The sequence below is a fragment of the Hipposideros armiger genome, unplaced genomic scaffold (assembly GCF_001890085.2).
Source record: "Hipposideros armiger isolate ML-2016 unplaced genomic scaffold, ASM189008v1 scaffold_1419, whole genome shotgun sequence".
NCBI lineage: Eukaryota > Metazoa > Chordata > Mammalia > Chiroptera > Hipposideridae > Hipposideros > Hipposideros armiger.
The window spans coordinates 221,017-231,027 of record NW_017732769.1 but is presented as its reverse complement, the minus strand read 5'-3'; the positions used below and the strand labels follow the sequence as shown (position 1 = coordinate 231,027).

Genomic DNA, 10,011 nt, shown 5'->3' with positions numbered 1-10,011 from the left:
AAAAAAAAAAGACTAATTTTTCAGCCTCTGTGGTATTTCTTGGTCTTTCTTTTATGCTTGTATCATATTTTCAAGTAACTTTGAATTCATTTTTATCTCAGAGTCTCTTTTCTCCAATGGCTACTTTTAATTAGGGTTTCCTACAAGCCAGATCTGAGCCCTGAGGGTATAAATTAATATGTCAAATTACCCTCCTTAAATATAATGACAGTTTGTGCTTTGGAGTGTCTGACATACTGATGGCTTGATATAAAAGATTTTCATTTTATCTAACCAAATTCAGTGACAAAATGCCCAGAGCCTGATAGGCAAAAGAATACATAGCTAGTTTTCAGTGAGACTGTTTATATTTGAGAGAGAATGTATAGGTATTTGCACTGACCCAGCTCCTTCTCTGCAAGATTCAAATGGTGAAGGAAGTCAATATGTGGAAAAAAGGTTTTAATTGATCATGATCAGAGTATTCTGTTTCTGGGCATTTCATTGCATTCAGTCCATGCCAAGTTGTGGGTTCAAACCAGCTCTAATTTACACAACTATACCCAATCATTTAACTAGATTCCCAAAGATATGAGGGGAATTTTAAGATAATTATCACTTTCAACTACCTTACACATGTTATTCTAGACTTTTCTCTTTCATGTATTTCAATACTGTGTTGTACAATACTGACAAGAGGCTTGAGAGTCTAATAAAATTATCATTAGTGACATCAAATAATAGTGTAGAGTATAGTACATTTGTTAATGGCTTTATGGTCCCTAAAATATTGGCTACATGTTGACATTAGGTAGTCTTACTTTTAGGATAATGAAAATAGAGGCATATTAACACATGATTTGATTCTAGATATGGTTCTAGAATCATGTCACTCTTTTAATATGCATATTGATCTAGAGTAGAATGCAAAAAGTCATTGTAGGATAGCCTAGCCCAAGCAAAGAAAGTATATCAGATAAAATTTCTGAGATTTATATAATTTGGTAATCAATATTTAATAAAGGATAAAAGATATTGACAGATTATTTGAAGTTGGTCAACTCACCACTAAAAATGCTATAGTTTTAGCTCTATTTGTTATATTTTATTTTATTACAAAAGGAAAAACTATTTAGCATGTCAAACAATAAATATATAAAGATAAAGTTAATTACTTCACTTTAATTGTATGTCCCTGCTGTAGTCATTATATAACCCATTGATATGCTCAGCATTTCCACCTGACTCCCTATGCCCTGAGATTTTTTAATGTGATTTTTTTCTTAATGCCACTTTTTTACAACACTTTAGAGTTATAAGAGATTTGGTGATTATCTAGGGCGAATTCTTAAGAATGAGGAACTGAGATCAAGAAAGTTTACTCTCCAAAATCATCAAGTGATTTAACCTATTTCTAAACACTGCTATTCTAGCAATAAAAAGTTTACATAACCTCTCAAAGCACTTTGGCTCAAGAGCCGGGTAGACCTGGATTCAAATCCCAGATTCATCACTTGGAAGTAAGGCTTTGGAAAGAGTCCTTAATCTTTTTGAGTCAGAGTGGCTTTGACTAGAAAATGACCATCATTATAATTACTTCTCTTGGGGGAAGATATTGGAAAGATTTAATGAGATAATTTTTGTGACGTTAACAGCCTTGTGGTGACTGGTACTCATAGATATTGAATAAATGGTTGTTCCCCTTCTAAGCTCTTATGTCCAGAGATTTACTCTAAGTTCTAAATTCCTCTATGTCTTCACCTACATTTTATAAAGGAAGCCCAACTTTAAAAGTCATTCAACTGAAAAAATCCCAATACCTTTTTTAAATGTTCTACTTATCTATGTGTAGTATCTATACCTAAATAAATATCAGCCATAATCTATCTTCTTCATTATCTTTTAATTCAGCTTGCAAGAGACATGTAACTAATTTTTGAAGATGTATGGAACTTTCACATAATAACCTTGACATATTATTTAGGAGGTTATATTATGAGATATGTTTACATATCATATATTCATCCAACAAGCATTTATTGGACTGTTTAGGATACAGGATACTATAGATGTACTTACATTGGGAAGTGAGATCTCTTGAAGGCAAAATCTCCAAGCACAAGAAAAGCACACACAATATAGAGAGAAAAGGGTGGGGTTGGGGGAGAGGAAGCAGTCTAAGATAAAGTAGATGATTGTGAAGCTGAACACAAAGGAACTGTGTTGTTAAAAGCTTGTCAACATGGTATGAGTTTGGTCAACAAACTTTGTTTTTCTTCATGATGGTCAAAGTTGGGCCTATTCTTAAAGAAGTAATTAAAATTGATCTGGGGAGATTAAAATTCCAAAGAGGAGACTGCTTGAGCAAAATCAGAGATTGAGGTGAATGAAATCTGCAAAGCAAGGGGAGAGATGAGAATAACAAGAAGCTAGATCTTATGAAAATGCAATTACAAGGAGAGAAGTAAAGTTGTATCTGTATTTTGGACAGTGGAGAAAGGAACTTGAATACTGGGCCAAAATATTTATAGATTCAGTCTGAAGAATAAAGGAATAAAACCTAAAGAATAAAATGCATGTTGTTGTGCATAGAGATGACCTAGTTAAATGTGTTTTTTAAACAAGATCACCTTGTAGTCAAGTATAGAATTGACTAAAAGGTGAAAAGAAATTAGTGGCAGGGGAGATGGGGTTGCTGCAGAAAACAAAGAATGAGATGACCAGTATGCACAAGAACAAAAACATTCAGGACAGTATTTAGGATCAAAATCTCAATTCCCTGGTATAGTCTAGGTTTTACTCATCAACCTCTCCAGGGATCTCTGAATCTCAGTAACTCTCTTCCCTATGTGCTGGTAGATGCTGTCCCACAGTTTTCCATCATTGCACACCTGTGTATATCCTACTCAATGACTTCAAAACTCCATTTAAATGCCATTTCCTCTGTAAAGCCCTCTCTGATTGTCCTACCGCTGCATCTGAGCTGGGCCTGGCTCCTCCCCTGTATGTTCTCACAGAATGTTGTGCACCCCATTACACAGAACAGTAATCATAGCTAGGACCTGTTAACACCTCTATGTGCATTAAAATTCATTTCATTTCATAATAACAGTAAGAGGATTATACTTTTATTAGCACTGTTTTACAGATAAGAAAACTGAAGCGTCAAAGTGTAATAGATTGCCCAACATTACACAGCTCTAAAGCATTAAGACCTGGTATTCAGATCCAGGCAGCCCGGCTGCAGAATCTAAGCTCTTCACCACCCCTGCTGCCTTTATCACAATGCAATGATATAATTTGACACCACCTGTCTCTCCCACTAGACAGGGAACCCTTTGAGCCAATGGACAGTGTTTTTTTGTGTGTTTTTTTTCTTTTCTCCTCTGTTTCCAACCCTAGCACTCCTACATGAGCCAAATAACAGGCATTCAGTACATTTTTGGTAAGTGACCTAATGGGTCAATTATAACTGAACCCATAAAGTAAAGAGGTAAATTAGAGTTTCTTTAAAATGCTTTCATTTCTTCCTGTTTATATGTTGATCTCTTCATTTTAATTAGTTAAAGGAGCACTCAAAGTTCAGATAAAAAAAGAGAGTTCTTTGGGCCCCTGAAGATGACACACATTGTTCATGAAGCACCTATTTCCGTCCTGCTACTTTCTACTTCATCTTCCTACCTGAGTTTATAACTCTCACTCAGCTAGAATTAGCTTTTGTGTATGGTTTTTCTTTTAAACTCTGGACAGATTTAGTTTTAAGTCAGACACTGAAGGTTATGCTACATGCAGCTAAAAGAAATAGTCCAGTTTTTGCATAGCTTGTTTTATTTTAAAGTGATTTTCTGCAGTCAACTCCCAGCATCCCTAATTGAGGATTTGGATTTGCCCAAGGTCTGCCTTTCTCTGCAGACATTGACCTTTGTCCTCACCAAGGTTCCTCTTGGATTCTGTCTCCACCCCAGTGTTATAATGACCTCCCCCAGCAAGTGTTTTAGTTGTGGTGCCTCACTCTACACAGTTGCAAAACATATGTCCCTATTTCAGTCTTTTCTGATCACCAAATTCAAATGTAAATTAATCCACGTGTGTCACCTGGTAGGAAGAAGAAAGTTATTTATAAAGGTTAGGGTTTTTTTCTTGCTTTTGTTTTCAAAATAACTGATGCAAGCTTTGAAAATGGATCTCTCTCTACTCTTTTTGAAAACTCTAAGTTTTCCAGTGTTCTGGCAATAATGTATTAAGATAAAGGTCACTGTCTAGTAGTTCTCTCATCTTTTATGTGTACCCAGGCAAAATAGCACTGGACCTACTTTTGAAAAAATAAGGAGTATAAATAATAAATTACAATAGCATTTTCTACAAAAAAAAGTTGATTGGAAATGTAGACCCTGTCAGCTTCTACTCTATGCTTAACTAATTTATGCTGAGTTTCCCAAAGGGTAAAATGATTTCTTATTTTGCTCAGTAATTCTATAACTCACTCGGCTAGAATTAGCTTTTGTGTATTTTTTTTTTTTGAGATTTAATTGGGGAATTGGCGGAGGGGAAGAGCATTGGGGAATTGGGGAAGGGAAACAGACAAGTTGCTGTTCTTTTGTTCTTCAGTCTAGTTGTGGAGGACATCACTTCACTGGCCCATGTTAGTATTATCATTGCGTTCTTCCCAAGTGAGGCAGTCACTCACCAGCCGTTGGATGACTGCTCATGGCGGCTCATGGCAGCTCACGAAAGCTCACGCCAGCTGCCAGCCAGCCCCACTGCAGCCTACGCCATCGCTGTCAACTCACGGCAGCCCAGCTCCAGGTCGAGCTGTTGTTCACCATCTTAGCTGTAGAGGGCGCAGCATCACTGGCCCTCATGTGGGATCTGAACTGGGGTCCTGCTGCTCAGAGCTGCTGTCCCAAGCCAACTCTCAACCAACGCACCACTCAGCAGGCCTTATTATTATTATTATTTTTTATACTCTAAAACTTGGATGGATTTAGTTTTTGGTCAGACACTGAGGATTGTACTACATGCAGCTAAAAGAGATAGTCCAGCTTTTGCATAGCATGTCTTATTTGAAAGTAATTTTCTGCAGTCAACACCTAGCATCCCTAATTCAGGATGTGGACTTGCTCAAAATCTGCCTTTCGCTGCAGGCTTGGCTTTAGTCCTTTTCCCATTGTGGGCCAAAGACAGCAGATCAGGTTTCTGATTTTTATTTTTAAAAGGTTCAGTGTGATTATTTTCTCAGGCCGTACCTTTGTGTATATATTACTGTTTTAAAAAAAGTAAACATGTTTTCATGCTGTGGTGACCTGTCTAGATTTTGCCCTGAATTTTGTATTTAATATTGAAATCTTGAAGAAAAAAGCAAAGAGAACAGAAAGTTAATCAACTGGAGCATTTTGCCAAATCATCACACCCATAAAAATGCCAATGCCAAGGTTTAGCAGTGACTTGTTCTTCAATGAGTACATTCGCAGAAAGGCAGGTTTTCCAGCTTTCTCATCAATCTATGCCCCATTATTAAAGTCTAGTGCTGTAACATTAAACTCATAGTACTGTTGGGTAGGAAGGATTTTTGCATTTAGGTTTGGGAAATTTGTTTGATGTCATTTTTTTTTTTTTTAATATGGGAAAAGAATGGAAGGCAACATGTTCTAGGGGCTGAGGACCAAATATATGAAAGAACAGGAAAAACTGGAGACTGTAAAGAAATCTCAATTAAGGGGCTAATAGTTAACACCTTGCAGAAACACATCTCACTGCACCCCACCCACCTACCTGCCCTTGCACCAGTTTTTGTGACAGGCACAGAAACTAAGGTGTTTGCACTGGGCCAAGGGCAGAGTGCATCCTTCCAGGGGTGTGAAGTTTGTATTTTAATAACAAAGAAATGGGTGAATTTTGAGCATATGGGTGGGATTTTTCAATATATATATATTTTTCAAGAGGGGATTTACAAATTCTGGGCAAATGGTTAACGGAGGTGCCAGGGGCATTTGTAAGATTCCATCTAAAGAAAGTCCTGGAACACATCATAATGTCATACAATAAAGACAACTTAGGATCTTTGTTGAGAGGATGAGAAGGCTAATTCCACAGTTGTTGACTCTGCAAAATAAAGTTTCTGTTTTGCAGGGCATGATGTGGTTTTAATATTAAAATGGCCTTTGAGTGAATTGAGGAATGGCTTCTCCTTTCAGGTTGATATGAAATAACACAGGTTAAGAAATCTCAATCAGTAATGACTTGCTCACCTGAGGTTCAGCCCCAGCATGCTGAATGGTCTCAAAGTGAATATTCTCAGCAGGGAATCCCCATCTGTGTAAATAACTAGGGAATCACAATTTAATATGTATAATCTAAGACCAATTTCAGAGATTAGGTGTCAATTTTGTTAAAACTGAAATTTATGGGCCGGCCAAGTGGCGCGTTGGTTAAGAGCTGGCTTGGGACACTAGAGGGTCCTGGTTTGGATCCCACATGGGGGCCAGTGATACTGCCCTCTACAGCTAAGATGCTGAACAACAGCTCAACCTGGAGCTGGGCTGCTGTGAGTCTCCTGCAACAGTGTAGGCTGCAGCCCCTGCTGCAGTTGTTGATATGGGCTACTGTGAGTAGCCAGCAGCCAGCGTGAGCGGCCGTCCAGAAGCCGGCGACTGATCTGCCTCACCCAGGAAGAGCGCAATGATGGCGCTAACTTGGGCCAGTGAAGCAACGTCCTCCACAACTAGACTGAAGAACAAAAAAACGACAGCAACTTGTCTGTTCCCCTTCCCCCAATTCCCCAGCACTGTTCCCATCCCCCAATTCTCCAATAAAAATCTTTAAAAAAACAAAACACTGAAATTTATAAAGTTCCTCATATCCTTTCCCATTTTTATATTGTGCTCACTTGGCATTTTTTAATTCTATAAATCTACACTAAATCTAAGAAACAGATCAGATGTTTATAATAATTTATTCTTTCAAAATCTCCAGAAATCATCGGGAATAATTTTCTTCATTTAACACTTTTTAAAATGAGGGAGGAAGAATAAATGGCTTCCATGTTAACCCTGAAAGAGGGGAAATAGCCTGTGTCCAGTCAGAAAAATTCTCTAGCTTTAAATTTTAAGAGAACTGATGGTCAACTAGCCCTTTGGTTAGTTGTATGTAGAAATAGTTTTTCATTCTCACCACCCGATATTTATTGCTGTCCTTCATATTGCAAGATGCCGCTGCTAATGGTGATAACTGTGTGATAAGAATGACTACAAAGATTTGTGACTGGGCTTCTGTGCCCTGTGCTCCTGGGGCAATTGTTGTTTGATTTGCAGCCACATCTGTGATTTGTAGAGCTTGTCACTGTTAGTGACTACCTCAGACTTGAGTTCAGCCACCAGCCACTTCCTGAGTCTCCAATGGTAGAAGGAGGTGAGATTGAAAAGGGAGTGACCTGGTCGTCTCCCTATCAAACTTTAACTCCAGTTGTATAAGGTATTGGATATTTTAGAAATTTGCTTATTTTTAATTTTGGCCTTACTCTCCAAAATGCATGATTGATTAATGGTCTGATATTAACTGGTGTATTTTTTTTCTATTTCCTATACATTATTTCATAAATCAGGTCTAAATATTTGGCACATATTTTGTAGAATAATCTATATCATCTTAATTGAAATTGCTCTATCTGTGTCTTGAAGCATGTGCACGTGTGTGTGTGTGTGTGTGTGTGTGTGTGTGTGTGTGTGTGTTTATGTTTAACTTGAGGAAGCAGGTCTGTTCTTACTTTAGAAAATCTTACTTTAAAATTATGTGAATCTTGTTCCAACTTCTCCTTATTCGCCATGACAATATTGTTTTTTATTTTCCTACAGCTTGATTTATGCATCAGACACTGTTTTATGAAGGCCAGCACAGGAAAAACTTATTGGTTTATTTTTTAGTTATACTTTGACAAGGTTTTGAGAAAGAGCTCAAAACAACCAATTTGAAGTGATCAGTAGTTTTGCTTACCCAGGTGATCTTTCTCAAACAATAGCCATTATTAATTAGAAACTGGCTTATTTCAGAGTCTGTACTTTGAACTTTTATGATCACTACTGATTAACATCAGTAATTTCAGTCCAACACACCTCCATTGTTGATTTCCTTGCCTCTAGCCTGCATATATAGCACATCACAATAAAGCCATCTTTGCAAGGACTTATTGATACAATGGAAAGAGTGGATAAAGTACTAAAGTAACAAGAAAAATCATTTATATCCTGAAAAAGTTTTCAGAGGCTATTTGTAGCTGTAAAAAGTTGTCTAAAGTGGATAAAAGTCCATTGAACACAACTCTTAATTTTTTTCCTATTATATCATGTGACCATGAACAAAATTCAAGTAATTTTAATCTTTCTATCTATAGGATGAATACTATTATAAATCATATATGTCTTCTGAAGAATAGATAGTATTGGGAAATTGAAAATTATAGTATTACATATTAATTTATAACTAAATTCCAACTGTTTAAGATTGTTTGAATTAAATATTATTTGGATAGGATTTTGCAATCACTTTGTTTTAATACTGACCTTAAACTACCAGTGTTACTTCTTGGCATGGAATTGGGTTTCTGGTACCTGAATTTATACAAATGCTTCTATTTATAAAAGACAAGCATTATGGTCCGTTTTTTATAGTCTAGGTCCTACCTTCTTTTAAGAGCTGACCATAGAATTTTAGATCTAAAAAAGAACTTAGAAATAATTTTGTCTAACTCCCTTATTTTACAGATGATAAAACAAGGCCAGCAAAAACGTAGTGAAAACACCACAACAAAATAGCTCATTATTTGCAAAGGCAATATTAATACACTCTTCTCCTGTGGTCTTTTTTTGTACATTTTACTACCTTCAGGTATAACAAGAAAATGCTGCTCATTTGCATCTTTCTTTCCAATAAATATGTTTAATGTGAAGATTTATTTCAGCCAATTGTCTATAGAAATGTGATATTAGGACCTATCACCATGACAACACAGAGTTACAAGTACACAAGAACAATAAAATATTGGCATATCTAAAATCAGTCTGACACAGATATGCTCCTTTTGCAAATTGCACTCTAAGTTTGCAAAGACTCTGATAAAAAGGAGATCCTTTGTCTAAAAATGAGCAAATCTGTAATTAAACCACAGAATATAGGCCAAAATAAAATAAAAATAGATGAAACACTGCCAATTTATTTTCACATAGACTATTAAGAAGTACCAAAGGAACAACATTAGTTGTTCTTGCCATACATTTGGTGGTTTTTAGGAACTGAGGACTGTGTTCTTGATTTTTTCACTCTGCAAACCCCAACCTCTTACTACATGGCTGGAACAGAGTATGCAAAATGGATGGGGTGTGCAAAAATCTCTGGTTATATGGCATTAGAACACAGGCATATCCTTAAAATGGCATACGATCAGTGTCATCTAAGGCAGGAACGTTGGAAAACCTCACATTCCTTGATCTCTCCTTTTTTAATTCCAATGAAAATGATTTAAATTTACATTTTTTTCTAAAGTTTCCCAGGTTATTCTAATGATCAGCTATATTTGGGGATCACTGTCATAATGTAACCTTTTGCAAACTGTCTTCTAGGGAACACTGGTACTCCGTGAGATATCTTAGTAAGGATTTCAATTTTTTTTTGTCATGGTAGAGTAACTTTGAGAAATGATGATGCCTTTAACAGCTCTTAGAAATGTGCAGTGCACATTTAGTATACTGATAGTGCTTGAGCATTTTTGAAAGGTTTGTTTCAGAGTCAGTGTGTATAGTTCAACAGATAAGAACTTAAAAGTGTGGTTCAAAACTGGATTTTAGAGTGGGCTCTACCACTTACCGCCAAGTGACTTAGGCACACCTTACCTCTGTATGTCTTATTGTACACATCTCTAAAATAGAGATGATAGCAAAACCTTGGCACACGAGAAGGGATTCATAAAAGCTATCTGACGTTTTTACTATTATTACTACTAAACTGAGTTTAAGCCTATGTTTCACAAATTTATGTATGTAA

At 36.5% G+C, this 10,011-nt stretch overlaps 1 protein-coding gene across 4 annotated transcripts in view; it reads left to right on the top strand.

The window, feature by feature from the left end:
- The window catches only part of VWC2L (von Willebrand factor C domain containing 2 like), a 174,131-nt gene that overhangs the window by 4,287 nt on the left and 159,833 nt on the right, over nucleotides 1-10,011 (top strand). The window lies entirely within an intron of this gene.